Source organism: Leuresthes tenuis, unplaced genomic scaffold (genome assembly GCF_036924035.1).
Source record: "Leuresthes tenuis unplaced genomic scaffold, fLeuTen1.0.hap1 SCAF_19, whole genome shotgun sequence".
Taxonomy (NCBI): Eukaryota; Metazoa; Chordata; class Actinopteri; order Atheriniformes; family Atherinopsidae; genus Leuresthes; species Leuresthes tenuis.
The window spans coordinates 16,677,032-16,697,774 of record NW_027325373.1 but is presented as its reverse complement, the minus strand read 5'-3'; positions in this window follow the sequence as shown (position 1 = coordinate 16,697,774).

Here is a 20,743-nt window from a genome sequence, read left to right as displayed (position 1 = left end):
TATAGAGTTAATTTTCTGTATTAACTTATTGGCTTATTATTTCATATTTCATATCAACATATGGTGTTGAGGCAACCCAACAAGACAAAGCCTAGCTTTAGCCTAGTTTTGCCACCTATGTTTAAGTTGTTTCACAGTTAAAATCAATGTTCTTTTTGTTTCCTGAAAGCTTTGTTTCTCATAAGCAGGAAGCTTTGGTGCCCAGTGATACAGAAACAGTGAGTGAGAGAAAAAAATGAATAAATTGGAGCACTCAAAGGGAATCCTGACCAAATCTGACCAATGATGTATTGTGCAGTTAAACAATAAATCATTGAAAAAACTGTCCAACTCTCTGCTAAGATTTTGCAGAAACGGTTACATTTGGCATGATCATTTTTGAGTCAATCAATTACAACTACCAAAATTCTCAGTGATCTCACCTATAAGAGCCTCTGTCTTAGTAGCAAAAAAAGCTAGAAACCCTGGGTGGTCACACAGAAACACTTTAAATTAGTACGGTATGTCTCAGCACGCTACATGGAGGAGGCGTGGAAAGTAGAAACATTTCAGACCTTTACCATTGAATACAACAAGCTTCTACTCTGCTGAGTGTTATGAAAAGTCATGCTTATTTCACATATTTCTATGTGACCAGCTTGCTTGCTTTCAGGGTGAGGAGTCCATCCACGGGCTTCTGTGAAAAGGTAGGAGATTAAGTCAGATTAAGCAGAAAATGTGTTCTACTTTTGTTTTTGTTTTTTGGTAATTTTTGCCACCACATCATACGTTGTTAAAGAGGTCATACTTATTTGACTGTGAGTCTTGTTTAGAATAAACAGCACTGTCATAACTGAATCTATATCCTGTCATTTTTCGAACTTCCAATAGTGAGATTGTTAACAAATGTGCTTATGTATGTATCTCTTATGTATCTGTGGTCTCCAGAAATGCAAAATATCATTGTTTTGCTCTGAGTTGGCTAACCAAAGGGCAAGTTAGCAGTACAGTGTGCAGGACAAGTTTGCTTTAAATCGGGTTATTATAAAAGTGTTGCAATAGCCCGATAAGCTGGTGAGTTCAATTGGTTGGTGTGGAGGCTAAAAGACCTCACCACAACAAGCCTGGTTTGAATCTCAGCCTGTGGCACTCTGCTGTATGTCAGCCTCCCTCTCTGACCTTTTTCATATCCTCTATCAACTACTGATTAGGGCCACAAAATAAGTTTTATTTGTGGTCATGGTTTTTGGTCCCTGAATATGTTAACTTGTTCAAATTCTGTCAGTCCTCTTTTCTGTGCCACCTGCAAACCAAGATGCTATGAGAACAAAATATCAAAAGAAAAATGAGAGTCACGAATAAAGCTTTGTTTCCTCTTCTTGATGTATGGCATGATATCTACTTGGCTCTTCATCCCTTACTTGAGTCATCTCTTGATTTTCCTTCTGTCTTCTAAGAGCTCCAAAAAGCAACACGTAACGTTCATGTAACTGTTGGGCTATTTTTCATTTGAATTTTTTTCATTTCGAGGTGGGGGTGGCGTGGCAGAGGAGCGGGGCTGGCAAGGAGACAGTGCTGAGAAGGGGGAGGAAGGAGGGGGGGTAGTCTGTCCTAGGAGACAGATGGCGTGGGGGGCTGGTCCATGATGGGCTGGTGCTGGATGGGCTCCATGTGCTGTAGTGGGTAACTGGGGCCCAGGGTGGAACGTAGGCGGCACTCTGATCCTCAGCGCCGCAGTATTCCTCAGGCACAGGAGTCCACTTCCCCCGCCCATCTGTTCCCTCCATCGCTGCTATGGCAAACGTTCCCGTACACACATGCATGCACGCAAAAAGATATACACAGGCGAACATACACAAGCGTTCACATACACACATACGTCAGACACTGCCCCCTGCTAATCTGCAGCTTTGAGTTCAGTTACAGTGCACTGGCAGCTCTTCTCCCAACATTCCTCCTCTCCATTTTACAAAATTAGCCTCCAGAGTTGATTAGATCCCTCTAGTTTCCGCTTCCATTTCATGTCACACCAGCTGTATCTGTTACTGAAATGCACAACCTTAAAATGCTCCCACACATACCTGTTGATCACCACAGCCTTTGCTCCAAGAAAGAAAGTACAGACAGTGAGGCAGAAGATGGAAGGGAGAAAAAAGAAATTGGCATGGTTGTAAACGGCAGAAAAACATGTTGCCATAAGGTGTGTAACGCATGCCGGAGGATGATGTGTGACTGTTTGTGACTAATGCATGTCTCCGGAGAATTTTCTCAAATCATAAATGTTTTCCTAATCAGTCTGGTAAAAAAAAAACATCCTGACACATGTGCAGTGCTCAGAGCAGTAATGACTTCAGTGAGAATTTAACATCGGAGTCAAACGGCCGTTGGTGAGTCAAGGTCAGAGGGGGCGGAGCACAAGACGTTTTTATCTTTTTGCAACCTGCAATGCTTATGATCATCAGATGTTTAATCTTCTTTTTTTTCTTCTTCCTCAAGTCTGTGCCTTGAGATGAAGAGAGCACAGTGCTATTGTCAGTGGTGAGTCATTTGTTAATTGTTTCCCTCTTTTTCTTCCTCTGCCAGATTGTGCCGTGTGACAGAAGGGAAACACCCTTGAACAGGTTGTCACCCTGTTATTGAAGTAAGAGTATGAATGGAAGGAAACCAGAGCAGCTGGTGGAATTCCACGCAGAAAATATGAAGAAAATGCAAAACTCCACATAAACAGAAAAAATCTTCAAACTGTAACTATGCTGTGAATTAACACTGCTGTGGCCATTGAGCTTCCTTTTTTTCATTATTCTTAAGCTGGCAAACTCAAATCTACATCTTCTCCACATAATTGCCCTTGTTCTTTTTTCTTTCTTTCAGACTAAAGGAGGTTCAGAGATTAAAAGTAATCCATGTAAATTACAACAGCTGGTAGGAATTACACAATAAAGACACATTTATTTTTACTTACAAAAACAAACACATATATGCAAATTAGTCTGAATTCTGTCCTTTGATTCTGCTGTGAGTGTTAACATTACGTGTAGCGCAAAATGCATCTAAACACAGTTGGGCAGAACCACAATGAGACAAGTGCTGTGCTCCACCTTTTTGGTGACCTGTGAGTTCAGTTGGTGAATTAAGCTTTTGTCAAATACTGTAGAAATACAAAAGACATATCAAAGAGCCTCCCCCTCACACTCTTATTTTCCATCTGATTATTAGTTAAAACTATTTGAATCTTTAAATCACTTACATTTACATTTGAATTGCAATTTCTTCAGCATTTTTTTATCCAGACTTTTGTACGCACTTTTAAAAATCCACATTCATGTTAAAGTACTTGATTAGCACTAAAAGCCAGTGTTACAGTCAAACAAATAGAGAGTCCTAAAGTTTCCAAACTGAGCATTTGCTTTGGATCGGAGTATCCAGATATTGCCAACATTTGCTCGTTGTAAATTCGATGAACTTATATTAGACCAAGCGGGGCTGTAGTTGAACAAACATTAATTATATTTCATGAGTTCAAACAAATCACACGTTGAACTTGTGACTTCTACAAAAAAGACTCACTTCTCCCTTGTTCAGGCTGCATAACTTTGCTGTAAGCACGCAGTGGCTGCATGACTGCATGCCTTATTCATGATTTAAAAAGTCAAAGATTTAGAAAAAAAAATACTCAGCTACAAAGCCAGTCTCAAATACTATCACTCTATATCACTAGCAAGATACGAGCCAAGGCATTTAGGAAGAAAATGATTTAAAAGTAATTAAAATTCCTCTTAATTAAGCCATTTTTCCTTTCATTTAGAAAATATTTAACACAACATGCAAGACATTCCGCCGAGCAGTGGGCTTTTACCATAAAGAGGGGCTGTTAGCCTGCTGTCTGAAGGCCAGTTAGGGAAACATTAGGCCTTAAATATTAATGTAGTAATATGGCATTGTTGGAATGCTTACTGAGCTGTGGGCTCCAGGCCTGCTAGGTTATTTGTCACACTCCAGAAAGCTCACAGCAGCCAGAAAAAAAACCTTCATGAATAGCATAGCCTTTTCACCTGATAAGAAAAATACAACACTTTTTGTAACTGGAATCAATTTGTTACCTTACTGGCTTTTTCTTTTCTTTTTTTTTTTTCTAAATTTGTCAGCATCATTTGAACAACATATCCTAAGATGAGTCCAAATGCTCATTTTCTTCTGCAGATTGCCTCTAGACGATCACTTTAGTTGATACTTCATGTCTCTTTTTAGAATCTTTACATTCAGCCAAAACACTAATGAAATGTTTGTATTCAGACAGAAGCCAACTGAGATTTCCAAATCAAAAACAGGTATGAAATGCATTTAACTCAACTGTCAAAGCAGCCTCCTCTCCTCTTTTTCTCTCTGTGAATCTTCCAGCAACAGATGGCCAATGGAGAAACCAGCAACACGTTTATTTTTTCTCTGTCCTTTATTTCAACAGAAATGTGTCATAGCTGGATGGCTACCCGAACACACATATTTTATTGTATATTGATTTTGTTTCAGGGAGATATTGAAATCTTACATCATTCAGTCAACTGTATACATACCTTTGGTAATACACTACTTTCCACAGCATTTTAAAATGCAGTCTTAGTTTTTACAAATATATTAAAACCAAGAGAAAATGTTTTTCAGAATCAACACATGTTAAAAAAAAATAAGGCTTTCACTGTATTAGATAACCTTGGAGACACTCTTTAACTAAGACTGGCAAAGATCCCTTAAACTCATCAGGGAATGAGAAGACGATGGAGGTAAAAGTACAACCAGAGTTTAAGCTCAGAGAAAGCACAAGATACTTTTCTGGTATTAATTTGTATGAAAGCGTCTGTAGGTGCCAGTGTGTGTATTTGTGTCGGCGAGAGAATGTTATGCTGGAGCTCGACATCTGCGTGATTGGATATGGAAAGAAATGCAAATGTAAAATCAGTGATGGGATGACTGCAGATGGTCTCAGCTGAGAAAGAGGTGTTGTGGGTGGTGTTGAAAGGTCGGTGACATGGGTGTTGGGGTTGGGTTTGGCGATTGGGGGGGGTTGGGGGGGGGGTGAGGGGGGGTCAGTGATGTGAATTCTATCGATCGCACGTTTCCTGACAAGTGTTCAGTGATTTCCTGTCCCTGGCAGAAATATTGTGCTTGCTAATCCATTTGAGTCGGAGCAGCAAGGGGGCTCGGTAAAAGAGGCAGAGCCTGCCTCTGTGTGGGGGTCAACGCAAACACGATGCTAATGAGCCTGCGCTAATCAATGTGTGCTTAATCAGCTATGCAGCTTTTAGTGGCCACGGGAAGGATAGAGGAGAGAAGCGGACAGAGTGTTGATGGGAGTTCATGAGAAAGTGCAGGCCCAACCTCTGATTCACTCCCTCTGTTAAGAACATTGGCTCTCAGGTACTCCTTGGTGAATGCAAATTTACTTTCCTGCAGACATGGAACAGCCTATGTGTTATTAGGTTTCTGAATCAGCAGAGATGCTGCTTCACTCCTCTAGATACAGAGTTAAAAATCGAAAAACAAAATCCCGAAACGTGTACACTTAAACACGCACATATGAAATATTTGTTACATATATTGTAGAGGTGACACATTAACTGACAGCTGAATAACTACTGACAGCTAAAATCACTTTTCACCTTGTTACAGTGCAATGTTCTGCTCTTGGTCCTTCACATGGATGTTACTTTGACATTTGCCACGAACCAAACAGCAGTGAGCCCTATATTGCTTATGAAGACCTAAAAAAACACAACAAAATGTCTGTGTTGACCCAGCTTCCACACTCTCTGGATACCAATTGGATCAAATCAGATGGCATCTGTGGGAAGCAAGACCGATCCACAGATGCCCCACCCCACAACCCACGGGAACCACAGAATCTGTTCTTTGCCCCCATTCTGATTGGTCAGAGTTCTTTTGGCAGCATGAGGACGACCTACTCAATGATCAGATGTTGGTCATAATGATACAGCTGATCGGTATATAGATTACTGAAATCAGTTCTTTCAGACAAATCACAGTATATTTAGCACTCAGATGACAATACTTATCTCTAGGTTTGTCTGTAAGGCTCTCTTCCCTCACAGAGCACATGAACAGTTTACAGATCCAGTATCTGAAACAGTGGGTCCTTGATTTTAGCTACGGGTAGAAAAAAGACTTGTCACCTCAACAGGGTGATCAGTGATTTCCTTAGATGTAGCCAGCTAAACAGCGAAGCTGATAAATCCATTAAGTTGATTAAAGTTCTCAGCTGTGACAGCATGGTATACATTCAATCACTGTCTTTTCATCATTCGTAGGGTCCTAAAACTAGGAGCTCACAATACATGTTGGCTCCAAGAGATTTTATGAGGAGTGAATGGTAGTGCCCACATGTTTTAAGGGATTTTTCAGGGTCAAAACTTGGGTTAGATTAACTTTAAGGTTAGGTTTAGGGTACAGATTAGGGTTAGGGATTCAGCTGTGATGGTTAAGGGCTCTTAAAATAAAGGCCTTCATTTACTTAATCTGCTGAGGATACCAGGCCAGTATTAGAAGCAGACCTTTATTTCTAATTCTCACTGTTATTAGTATGACTTGTCAGTTATACAAATTATAACAATAACTTCAACAGTGCCTTCTCTTAATGCCTCAAAATTAAATCTGGAACTGTGAACATTTAACTTGCACCTCATCTCCACATACTTGTGCGTTCATATGTGAGTCATCCGGAAGTCCATTCATTCCTCCTTAATCACGATAATGTAGGTGTGCAAACTATCTGCTTTTTCTTCCTCCAGAATTCACTTTGAGTACACTGAAAAAGTTGACCTTTTAGGCATTAAGCATTGTGTGCCAGAAAGCTGTATAAACAATGTAGAAAACAGGCTAAAAAAAATAGTCTGAAAACACACTCACACCCAAAAGCTCGATCCAGTCCAACAAAATTTTTGAAAAGAGTTTGGTTATTGAAATCAACTGATATGATCAAATAATTTTTCGTCTTTGGTGTTCATACTGTAATAAATTGTATATTTTTGTTTGTTTCTGTTTTTTATTTTCCTCCCTCACTTTCTGCCCTCCCTGTTTTGGGAGCCGGCCGCAGTTTGTTTGAGTCAACCCCACTCCTGGCCATATAAAGAGGCCCGGCTTTTATCTGAATCCTGGTTTTTATTTGAGGACATCACCACAAAGGGGAAAAAAAAAAACATTTTTCATTTTGGCAAATTGTTCCATGTCTGTCTAACGGTCTGTGTACGTTATTATGCCTGTTATTATTGTTATCATGATATCATCTGCGTATGTATGTTCAACTTTGTCAGCATGAGTGCATCTAAAACATGCAGAAACAGGCATTAAAGCTTTACTGGTATGTTGTTAATATTCTATTTCATTTTAATGTTACATGATGAAGAACTTCTCGCATGTTACCTAATCTAAGTGTTTGGTAAATCTAACATAAGTTAGTTAATGAGGTGCTTGGTATTAACCTATAGGCTGGTCTTATTGAAGTTTATATAACAACAGATCCTGCTATCCCTCATGTCACACTTTGTTCTGGGAAAACCTAAAAACTACACCACCATCCAAACATTTGAAATACATCAGAGGACCACTCATGTGATAGCATCTTGTGTACAGCTTTGGCATGTAGAGAAATCTTTAAAGCAATTGTAACCTACATCAGGACTAACTGGAGGAGGGTTTTGTGAAAAGTCAAACGGTTAAACAGCATAGTTGTTTTTCACTTTCAGCCCTTCAGAAAGTCACACTGGCCTGATGAACATTTATTTATTTCAAAAGGTTTCACTGTTGTTTTAATGCACTTGTATTCCCTTGAAGAATTAATTGTATAGCACATAATTCTTTAGTTTATGGACCTTCATTTCTTAACTCTTTCCCAAGGGACATTTTTTTCGGCTTCTTTTTCCCCAACTCGTTGGTTTCAAGAGTTCCGCATTAATCCCGTTCTTTACCCACTCAGAAAAGGACCACAACTCAATCAGTCTCCTGTCCACGGGATCAGCAGCCTTTAAAAAATGACTCCAAACCTAGAGTTGACAGCCCAAAGATGGGAAAAGAGGAATTAATCTCACAGAAAGACCCAAAATAAGAAAAATAAGGGGGTCGCTGCCAAATGGAAGGTTGCGGTACAGAAACAAGCAGTGTGTTTGGTAGATGTGGGGGCGGCTGGGGTGTGCTAACAAATTGTACACAAATTCAGCAGCAGAGTTGGCATGCACATGCACATGCACATGCACACACATTTTTATACATGGTATGTGTGAAGATGAGGGAAGGGGGCAGAGAACAATCCATATTATGGTCCAATCTGTATTGCCCTGGGCTGCAGCAGTTGCAGGGCTTGGGGAAACTTAATGAAGTGTCATTAACATGTTATAACTCCGATTGGAGCTGGCCAAGGAAAACAGGGCCACTGCATTTGGTTGTTAGTTTTGTATAACAGGCCAGACTGTTTGGATGCCTTGACTGGCTACGGGATTTGGCTTTGTTTCAAGGTCATCAAACAACTGTTGGGCAAAGATGAGGTAAAATAGTGAGAAGTGAGAAGACATGTGAAGGAGGCAGAGAAGAGAAAGAGAGGAGAGTTGATTTGTGGCAGTGGTCCACATTGATGCTCTTACAGCGAGTGTGGATGTGCAAACTGTATCAGATTTAGATGGAGAACGGAGGGAAGCAGAAAAAAAAAACATAAAACGAGAAAAACATAGATTGTAAAGGGCCATGAGTCTCAGGGCTTTGGAGGACAACATCTCTTTCAGCGTATTCATTGTGAGTTAGAAACGTAATCAAATTCACCCCATCATAGCATACAGCATGTCTTATTCTTTTTCATTGCTCTGATTATTGATAATATTCATCCTGTTAGACGGTTGCACGTACAAAGTGATGTCCATTTGATTTACTGTTCTGAAAAATACACATTAGCATGCCTTGCACTTGTCGCATCCTAAATCCGTGACTGTAATTTTAATGGCTCAAGTCTGATGCCGTGTCATTTAGCTCGTGCTAGAGAATATTTGATAAGGCTACATCATTACAAGCCCCCCCACCTATCTATATATCTATTTGGGTAAATGAGCAATGGCTTTAGTTTGAGACAGAGAGCTGAGCTGTCATTAGTCTGTCTCCAAATACACCCACCAGCTCTAATGATGCAAAAACATGCCTGGCTATGCAGGAGCATGAGCTGTTTGAAGACTAAGAAAAAAAAGAAATAAAAAGATTTGAAGAAAATTGGGTGTAGCAACGTGTATGTATTAAGGTGGAGACAGTGCTTCACAGTGGAGAGATAGAGGAGAATGATGGGATCTTTTTTGGAGGGTGGCGATGTGTCTTCGTGTGGTTGTGTTTTACTGGAGTGAGTTTTTAACGTGCAGCTCAGAATCTGTCAACCGCTCTTTGATGTCCTGCCTCTTCTGCAGCCTTTGAGGGGACTCAGGAATCATTAAGCATTGAGTCACGTGTAGAAAGATGACTGGATCCCTGATGCTTTTTTCATCATCGATAAAAAGGACTCTGCCTCTCCTGTATCCGGGAACTTCACTCAACTTTAATTGATTTATTTGTCCATAAATAACGTACCTATGATTAGCCAAATTATTCTTTAAACATGGTTAAGAAATCTATCCTTGCCCTCTTTTTTCAGAGCTGCTTCATCACAGCAATGTCTGCAGTGTGGCTTATAATGACAGGTATGTAAGTGATATGAGTCTAATATGTGGAAAGCTAATATATGCCTGTCACCAGAGAAGAAGTACATGAGCATTCCAGAGTGCACCGCATTCTGAATTTGAACTAAGAGGAGGACATTAAATATTCTTTTTGATTGCATATCCAGCTGCATATTCCCACAGAGGGATTTTGCTTTTAACTGAATATGCTGTACACAAGCATTTTGCAGTTTAACAAATATTTTTCCCCTGGCAATGTCTCAGCCCACCATAGGTTTAGTACTTAATCCTTCCCAACAAATCCAACTGCTAGATCTACCCAGAGGGAGCTGCCATTGCTACAAAGAGAATTATTGACATTATTAAGCTATCTGTTTACAGGAGAAAAAGCATTTTGTATCATAAACAAATGTATGCTATCAATCCCTATAAATCCTTTGTAGGCTATAACTTAGCTTTAAATGATGAAAGTGACCTTGCTCTGCAGGGCTGGGTGGGCAGGTTTTACTAATGTAGCTAGGAATACTTTGGGGAATACTAATGTTAGTTGAAGCAACATCTCAGGCCTGCCTACAGCGGTTCTTACCCCAGGTCTCCTTTTGAAAAAGCCTGTCTTCTCATCTTTGGCTCTGTTCTGAAAACTCATTAGGACCAGAGATCAAAGAGTGGGGCAGCAGGCCTGTGAACTGGACACTGTGGGCTATTTCCATCAATTTATCACTCATACAGCTATTTTGACTCTCAAAGTGATCTGAATCCAAAACACACCACAGCTTTCCTCTGTAATCATGCCATTTTGGTGACGTGTATCAGCAGCCTTGCACCAAGAGTTCTCCATACTGAGTGCCAGCAGAATTGAAAAGCTTACCTACAGATTTGAATAACAGAAAGCTTTCATCTTGTCCACATCAAAACCTAAGGGCTGTGCTCTTTGGAAAAGTATACAGTTAGAAAGACTTAAATTCTTTTTGTGTGAGTGTGTGTGGTGTGCAAGAAATTAAAAGACAGCTATTGGTGAAATGGTCTGCAAGCAATGGCGCTAAGATTTTATTCATAGTGATTGTTAAAAAAAACAAAAAACAAACACTGACTTCAGGAAGGAAGTGTCCATCTACCTTGATGCACTCCCTCTGTACAGTTGGTAGATCCTCAACTTGGTTAACGCAGCTGTTTTCACTCATTTCATTTTTATTATGACCACTAGAGGGTGCACTAAAGAAAAAACATAATTAAAGGTCTTAATAAGATTCTTAATAATAAGTATATCTAACCTTTAAGGCATACTCCTTAAAGAGTAGATATACTGTATCAAATTCATATAACAGCATTCAGCTTTTTACCATTTGAACACAGTATATTGTAATATCGTTTTTATTTAGTGGCTTCTCCATTCCGTGTTACCACAATTAATCTGGTCCAGATATTCCTCCATGGAATAAAGAAAGAGAGATAAGGATAGAGTCAACTTTTATCTGGCTTTTCTGAGGTGCAGAGTGCAACAAACAACAGTGGATTTATAAGGTTCCATATCGCACCTTTCATTTCTAAACTGTTGGTCATCTTGTTCCTTATTTATTTTTTCTCATCTTGTGTATCTGAATGTCTGGGTTCATTATCCTGATGCCCAATATATCAAGGGGAGCTTTACATTCATAAAGCTTCCCTTGGCAAAGCAAATCTGTTTGGCATAAAAGGTATTCAGATTACAATTCTGCTGCCATAATGCTGGACAAGACAGGGAAAAAAAAAAAGACTGATGCCCAATTAGATTATGAAACTTCATTATGCATCATTTGTGACATCAAAACTGCACTATTTGGCTGACATTTTAGGAAAGTCAAACAGAAAGCTCTTCAGTCCCTGAGGGATCCAGCTGTTAAGATGCACTCTGTATACTTTGATATGAATGTATCCCGTTCTGATTCAGTTTGATGATCTTTGATTCATGTGATACCCCCCTTTCATTTCCTTGATTTGATTTGTGTTTCACCCAGAAACATACTTTTGTTTTCTGGGTTTGTATGTCCCAGTAAATATAAATCAGAGTGAGACAAGACAAAACTGAAGTGTCATGTTCTTATAGGTTAAACAAGATAGTATCAATCCCAAAGGAAACTTAAGTGCCAGATATTAGGCATACATAATATAATCATACATAGAAAGAATAAACATATATTTGTGCAAGTGAGGGTACAACAAGGTGAGCTAAGTTGGAAAATTTAATAAAAGATAAATTTAATTCCAAAAACTGAGGTGGAATGGGCCAAGAAATCTGCACACAGGGACTCAGGATCAAGCATTCAAAATTATGGAACCAAACACAGTAAGATGCAAAACTCTTGTTACATCTGGTCAACATTTGTGTATTTCATTTTGATAATTAAATGAGCAGAAGATGAACTGATTTGCAAAAGAGATAAACATAGAGATTTTTCAGCTTTGTTTTTAATTTTGTTTATAGAGCAGAAAAGGAAATGAGTGTTGTGCAAAAGTACCTATAAATAGCTGATGTCCACAAAGCAGGAGAAAACTATGTTAGGACAGCAAAGCATGTTTAAGTGGCCATTTATTCAGTTCTCACTCTAATGGAGAAATAGCAGATAGGATCAGTGTGTGTCAAGCTGAAGACAGGAGCGCCAAGAAAACCCTCAGAGAGAGCTACTTGTAGAATTGTCAGAAAACCTGATCGAAACCCTGTTTAATGTATAAGATCTTCAAGAAAGTTGCTGTAAACACACATCGATCTTCACTCCTGTTCTCACAAAAAAGTTTGAGTCCTGTGTACAGAAGAAAGAAACTAAAAAAATAACTGGTTGATTGAAACAATAAGCAATGGTATGTCTGAAGGAAAAAAGAAGGTGCAGAATTGAATTGAAACAACATCTCACCAACTGTTAAGTGCATGAGTGAAGTGCTCATCAGGCTCCAGCTGTAGCCAGTAGCATGGGGAACATTTCACTCATCTATTCGTCCCACTGAAAAATTAATTAATTCAAATAAAAACAAATTCTGGAAACAAACAACACATGTTATGTAAGAAAGATGAAAAGAAGAAATTCCATGATCCTCATCATAATCCTCAATGGACGACCTCAAGAAGAGCAAGCTGAAAAGGCCCCAACCTAAATATTGTCAAAACACTTTAAGTAGGCCTTTTTTTTATTTCAAACTCTAAATGATCATGTCCCAGAAATGTGCTCGCTCGATTTAGGCTATGTTTACATTTCAAGTTGTTGAATTCCAATTCAGTCTGGATCAGATGTAACAGTTCACTATCATAACTAAGTATCTTGCATCTGACTTTCATGTTCCTACTGAAACAGCAGTTGAGCTGATCTATAAAATCAGTTTAAATTCCCTTTAATTCAGCTGTTTTCCATTTGCCCTCTAATTTCAACAGATTTAACACTATTTACCTCAACTTCATATTAAATGCTAGGTGAGCGATGTGATGACTACGGATAACAAGAGCAGGTCTGACAAAGACTTCCTGTCTCTGTCTTTTCACCTGCGAACAGTAAACACACATGACCTTAAACATATATTTATCCACCCTCGCAACAGTGAATGACCTCAGACAGCCCATAGCAGGTGATGAGCAGAACAAGTAGGCTATTTGTCTGCCCTCTTTTATAGCTGTTGAATGAGGACACTGTACATCCAAGTCAAACAATACTCTGAAGACAAGCTGGCTGTATCCTACATATATTGCAAGCCTTTTCTCCCTTAGCGCACACACTGGTGAGCACAGGGACATGCAGTATTTATAATCTTTAATCCTTTCTGTTCCTTGGGCACATAGTGTGCATATAACACAGGACAAGAGCAGAAGTGTGAGGAAAAAGCACAGAAGAGTCACCGGGGAGCTAGTCTATAATGGATCAGCCATAAGGGAGCAGGTAACAGACGGCATTACATTACAGTGACCATTCTGCACATACACACTATACATTAGAAGCCTGCCCCCCTCTTTCATACATGTCCCCTCATTTGCACTTGCTCCCATCAGGGACAAGCATTTCTCTTTTTTCAGACTCTTACGAGCTGTCCAAACATTGCTGCCTTTGAAAGGCTTGTCTCAGTTTTCTCTCTCCTCACATTGTACCTGGCGTCTTTAAAACGCGACACTTCACCAACTGACGTACTGTATACTTCAGAGAAACTGAAACTGAGTGGGAGAGAGAAAGAAGAATAAACAGGGCTACTATCTGTATGTCTGAATGTGTGCTTGTGTGCATTTGCCCTGCACTAAGCTGCAGGAGAGTGTAATGTTTCCCTACAGGGATTGTTTTTGCCAATTAAACAGGCGGTAATATTCATCACAAAGCCTGAGCTGAGGTGCAGGGGATCCAGAGTTCCAGGTTGCAATCTTTAAAGAAAATGAGGTTTCTCTGTCAACATCAAAAAAGTAGATTGCAGCACATTGGAGCCAAAGCAACTTGAACAAACCCATGGATGTCATTGGAGCTCAAAAGATGTAGCTTCCTTTGCTAAATCAGCTCTTGGAAAGTTGTCAGCACAGCTCTGGCAGAACTGCTTCTCCTCGTCTTGCTGTCTGTTAAGTTGTCTTATTTCTCTTTGCCTCGATGTTATGTGTTTGCTGACTGACTGTGGCAAAGATAATGAGGAGGATGTTCTTTCTTTTTGTCCCCGTGTCCATGTCCTCCTTTTGAAATGCAACACATATTCATACTTCTGAGGATTACTGTTCAGAATGTTTGTGTTGCGTATGTGTCTGTAAGCAAGAATGTGTGCGCAGGGTTGTTTGGCGATGGGTGTGTAAAACACATCCTTTTAAGGACCTCATTAAAGGAGTTTTTTTCAGTACTTGGTGGCAGAAGAAGAAGCTGTCAACACAAAACAGACACATTGATTTCTCTTGTTTACCTCCATCAGTGGGTTATTCTTCCATTGTTGTTTGAGAGTCTGCCTGTTAGTCAGTTAGCAAAATAGTGCAAAACCTCCAAGGCCAATTTGAATAAAGATTGGTGAAGAAGTGAAACACGAGCAAAGGAAGAACCCATCAAGCCAATCAAGCCTTCATCTTTTCTTAAACAAAAATCAAAAAAAGAAAAAAACATGCAGCCAACTTGCTGCCAAATTTTCTGCCTTGCTCGATGGCCATTTACTTTGTCTGTCTGCCATTTTGTCGTTGGGGCATGTTGTGTACTACGAATCTGTTGGAACCGTTTCCCTGAAGAAAGTAGTCTCTTGTGGCTGGAATTAAAGGCTGTAGAGAGGCTGAACCAAAACCAAAACAAAACAGTTTTACTGAGTTGAAAGACTGAAAATCCAAATAAAGTTTAAGTTTATATATGTGGTTCAGATTTTGCATTTGATTTTATTTGTCCTTTATTTAACCAGGAGGGTCCCATTGAGATACACTGCCAAAATACCAATATCGAACAAGAGTAAACAAACATAATGTTGTCTTGTTTAGATGTGTATCATGGGTATAAAGTAATCCTGCCTGCTAATTAAAGGGAACATATTATGGCTACTTGACACATTGTGAAAAATCTGAACGTCCTCAGAATTTGGTTGACTTTGTTATATCTTGCTGGTGAGAGGGCTAAACAAAATCTGGCTTCCTCTCAGAATAACATTAAGTTTCTCTGGGACCATAAGTCCAAGGTACATCAGTTTAGTACTCATGATCAAGTTCTCGCTCGCTGTCTCCAGCTAGATATCATGGTTTTCTAGCTAGATATCATGGTACTTAAGCTTGTTTTGTGTCAGGTTTCTCATCAGAATTATTTATTGGCAACTCCAGATTGTAGAAACAAAACTCAGTTTTGCATGTTAATCTGCTTAAACCCTATTACACCAGGGTCGTTCACTCTTGTGAAACGGGAGGAAGTGAGCCACCACACACAGATAAACCTGTGTTAGTGGCAGATACTGTGGGGAAATCTTTATCGTTTGGTTTTCCTCTGCCTGAGGATAATGGGGTGGTGACTCCTGATGATGTCATGTTGCAAGGCCAAGGCAAAGTGCTTGTGTATATTCAATGATGTTCCAACTCGTTCTCGCTTGTTGGAGCATGACATTGATGTGGGGGATGCTCAACCAATTTGCTAGCATTTCTACAGGGTGTCGGAGGAAAAACTCAAGTTGATGGAAAGTGAAATAAAATGTATGCTTGACAATGGTATAGCTGAACCTTCATGTTGTATTTGGGCCTTTTGATGTTTGTTGTTACTCCCAAGGTTTACACAGATTATTGTAGATAAATTCAGTCACAAAACCAGATCTGCTGCCACATATAGAGGACTGTATTGATCAGGTGGCTCAGATTGTTTTTGAGTTGATTTGATCTACTGAAAGGATATTGGCAAGTGCCACTGTCTCAAAGAGCAACAGGGATCTTGGCTTTTATAACACCTTTTGGTTTTTGTTCATATTTAGTTATGAGCTTTTGAGCTAGCAAAAGTTGCTGCCATTGAGCAGTATCCAGTGTCTGCAACGAAGAAGGAGCTGATGCGTTTTCTGGGCCTTGTTGGTTATTAACGTTTTTGACGGCCTTCCACTAGTCGTCTTCTTGAGTTGCTTTGCAGGTGACTAGCGGTATGAGCTTCACCTGGGCCCTGTGTGCTGTGGCCCTGTAAGATCTTCACCAGCCTGCAGTCTGGGGTCTCTCTGGGTAGACTGGGAGATTATTTCTGATGGGTTCAGCATACTGCATTGTGTTGTGTGCCACATACATCTCCATGCATCCATTCATCCCTTACACCACTAACACTGACATTTACATGTTACTGTTACCTTTATAAATAAACTATAGTTTTTCTGAGATTCCCACTCGTGCTTGCCTTTCTGTTTCTGTTGCAGTTCGGAGCCAGGCTGTAACAATATGTATGTACATATGTATGTACTACTTGCCTATCTATGTACATCTGTATGTATTTATTTACTATTTGTCTATCTATATCTATATGTATGTATGTGCTATTTATCAATATATGTATACGTCTTCTTTAACAAAAAACTCACAATATCATAAAAATGCATAAATGCAGGCAGAAAATGTATATACTGAAAATGATATTTCTCATTTATTAGCTTTCTGACATTTATGCTGGATGTCATGAAATAGGCTGAGTTGTCTTTTAGGAATTAATGATAGAGGGGGACACTTTGACCTCACAAGATCCCAAGTTTGATCTTCAGCCACTGCTGCATTCTGTGTTTGTTCTCCCTTTATTCATATGGGTTTCCACTATTTTCCCTGGCTTCTTCCCACAGACATACAATCAGGGGGATTAGAGATTGTAAATTTCCCACAGGAACAAATGGGGGTGCGTGTGTGTTTATCTGTCAGTCTGTGTTAGCTCTGTGATAGACTGGCAACATGTCCAGGGCTTTCCCTGCCTTCTGCAGAGTGTGTTCTGGAGCAGGATCCAACTCATTCCGGTTATTAGCTTTCAAAGCAAGATGCAAGGAAAGATTTTTTTTTTCCTAATACAAAAAAAGTTGTTTCTGAGTAATTGTGTTAGGTGTTTGCCAGGGAGTGTAAGTTATAAGGTATAGATGCATGCACACAATTCTTTTTTTGCATCTGTGTTTATAAGTAGTTACAGCAACATTGATATCTTACAATGTGAAGCTTTTGAATCAGAGCCGCTATTTTGGTCAGACTTAAACTTGTGTTCTCTACCAATAACAACAGAAGAGCCTGTGACTGTGGATTCAAGTTGAAAGATGTTCTATTTCCTTGAAAATATAAATGTCATGTTGTGTTGTCTGACTGTTTAATTCTTAGAATATTACGAGTTAAGCTATATTCATCTGATATTTTAAGATAAAATATTAATCATGGGTTATAGGTTAAAATGATCCTTTTACTCCACCCACAAACTTCATCATCTTCTTCCATCTAAGTGTCTGTTAAGTAGCTTTAGCTTCAGGCTGCACTATCCTGCTTCAATTACTCACAGCCTTAATCACAGTGTTAGCTAAATGACTCCTCTGTGGATTGTAAGTTGAACTGTTATGCAGCTGGGCCATGTTACAGGACTTTTCAGGCCAGGATTACAGTTACATGCCCCACTCAGGAGCTGCCATGAGCAGAAGTGTGACACTCACAGACCAAACTGCCTCACTCCGCACCTAGTTCATAATAACTGCTCATGTCAAAACTGGGTTGAACCAGTGTGAAAAGACAGTGAATAAACAATACTAGAAAATCATATTCCCTTTTAACACCTGCCAATACAGCTGACCAGTACTACAATCTGAGATGGCGTGATGAGTGTGTGAAGAGGCAGTTGGAGAGTGGGTAGACATTCCTGTGTTCAGTTTTAGATATTAAAAATAGGTACTTTAAATAACAAAAAATAAAAATCTAAGTCCTAAAGAAGAAGTGCATGATGTGTGCAGAAGAAAATGTTAATTGCCACTTAGGTAACACCCTCAAACACCCGTTAAATGCCTCTGACCTGCTGAGCAATATAAAGGAAAGGATGGACGTTGACATTCAGCCCTCCAAAGAGAAGAGTGCGAGGTGGAAAGGAAGCCAAGATGATAATCTAAAGAACTGTAATTGTTCTGTGTCACCACATCACAGGGTTGGTCTACACACTCGCGTGCTCTTTGTGCTTTCACACCCGGAGCCGTGAGCTCACCTCTCAGTCTGAGGGCGCCTGCGGTCCCCAAAGACTCCAGCAGCTAATGGAGGTGCAGGATAGCGAGTGGTCAAGCCTCACTGTGAACCCCTGCAGCTAGTCTCATTTCATGCTCTTTGCCCTCTTTACCCTTGCATCACAGTTAAATGTCAATTAGAAGCACTGGAAGGACTGGCGCAGAGGGATAGAGAGTCCCACCTCGGAGATGGGTCGACCCCGTCATTTAAAAGCAGCATGAAAAATAAAGAGAAAGGAGAGTTTGGGGAATGACACCCTCAGTGTCAAAGTGATAGAACAGAATGATCTTGAAAGGCAAGCAGCTCTCCAAAAGCCAGTTGCCGCCCTGTCGTGCTCTAAAGAGCAGCACAACAATACCTGCTTTAACGCATGAAAATTTCTGTGCATCCATTTATTTTTGTGTCTATGTATCTTTGCGTTTATACTAATTTCAGACACTACAGGTGAAGTGCACATGCATCGAAGGGTGACGATGACTTATGTGACAATGACTTAGCAAGTTTGAGAACAGTTAAATTTGTATTTTCGTCAGCTGCCTTGTCAGCGTGGTCAACTGGCCAAAAGAAAAATAAATCACCTTTCACAGATTTTTAAAAAAATGGGGGAGCTTTGACAGATTATCCCTGAAAAACCTGTTTTGATCTGTTGTCAAGTCACAAAAACAACGGAAAAAAACGGAGAAACGGATTTAGGAAATGAATGGTAAAAAAAACGCGTTACTCTTACCTTTCATGGCTTATTTTTATGGAATATGTGGACAGGAAAGAGGATGCAGCACTGTGTGTTTTTCCATAGTAGTTGTCAGCAACCTCCCACACCTAATTTTGTCAACCAGTGTTGTGTTTGTTTGTGGCAGTAACAGAGTGATCCGTCCTCATGCAGCATTCAGTGGGTAATGACATTTTGTCCTTCCTGTTCAAAATCAGGAAGGTCTTAAGTCTCCCCTTTGCTAATCTTACTTGTATCTAACTTCTATATGGATACCTCTGGCTTTCCATCCTAATTCCAACTTGAAAAGCTCATTAGAAAAATCCCTCTACTGTATGTTGACAAAGGGGCCAAAGATAGAGGACCCCAATAGTTGTAAGGGTATCTTTCAGTCCGTTCCAGTTAAAATATTCAGGCCTTTAAGCCTCACTGATCCCATCTCTCTTTTTCTAACTCTCAGATGTGAGACAGACGAAGGGGCCTGACCGCTGGCCAAGGTTAACAGAGCCTTAAACTGTGTTTGAGCTCTGCATCACACGCCCACCACCACAGAGATCAAACACAGTTCTTCTCCCAGCGCTTACAGACAAGTCTCAGCTAACAAAACTGTCTTGCTTCTCCTTTCTTTACTATATCTGCGGTGAACCACATCTTGTCCACGGCAGACCTAATCAAACTCTAAGCCCAGTGTGAAACTTCTCAGTGTGGCCCCAGTAGGAATCTTCCCACATTAATTACCTGCTTTGATCCTAGATATCTGAGCGTGGAGACTGATTGATGTCTGCTTTCTATTTTGATCATAATAGTTTTCACATAAGCAGCAGGATTATGTTGTTATATGATAACTTATTTTCACCATAATCATAAGGACTTACTCTAACAACTTTACTTCTAGGTTTTGTTATAATCTATTCCAAATTCCTTCAATCAGCTCAACTTTAACAAAGAATCTCATCATGAAAACAGCACTTTTATCACTGCAATGCCAGAATCTGTTTCATTCGGCCAACCTTTTTCATTTTATATACATAGTTGGCACTCTTTTTATCTGCCCATACATTGGTACAAATAAGCCTGGAAAGGCTGAATGAAGCAATTCAAAAGATTATCAACAGTTCATGAGCACCACCCTGTGGGAGAATGTGGAATTACAATGTCTGGTTTGTACTCCACTATCAAACCAATAGATAGCAGCAAAGAGTTTAATTACATGGCGAGGATACCTAGTGTTTAATGGCACATAAATGTGATTAGCAGTCTTGTGGACAGACTTTCAAAAACACTTATATAATCATACTTTCATCACACCTGATTCATAGCCAGCAATCAGTTCTGATTTAGTCATCAGCTGATCATGTAATGCCAAGACACTTCAAAACCATCCTACTCTGACCTTCCTTCAGGACTGTTGTGGCATACAAAGGTTTGGGTACACATTTTGTTTTTAAAAATAGTCTATAATTCTGAATATGTACCGTTTTGATTGGACTGTTTGGACACCTCCAGAGATTTGAGCTGGCATGATAATGTGGCTTGTTCAAAGTCACAGTTTGGAAAAGCCAGCTGATGTAAGTTGAAAAGTTTTAGAAAGACTCTGACCTCTCAAACCGTCTCAACAATCACAACACATTGGCCCCTCAAAAACAGCTGCCTGTCACTATGAAGATTAAATGATGACAACAGCAGAGGTCTGGAAGGCCAAGAAGATTTCTTTAAGAT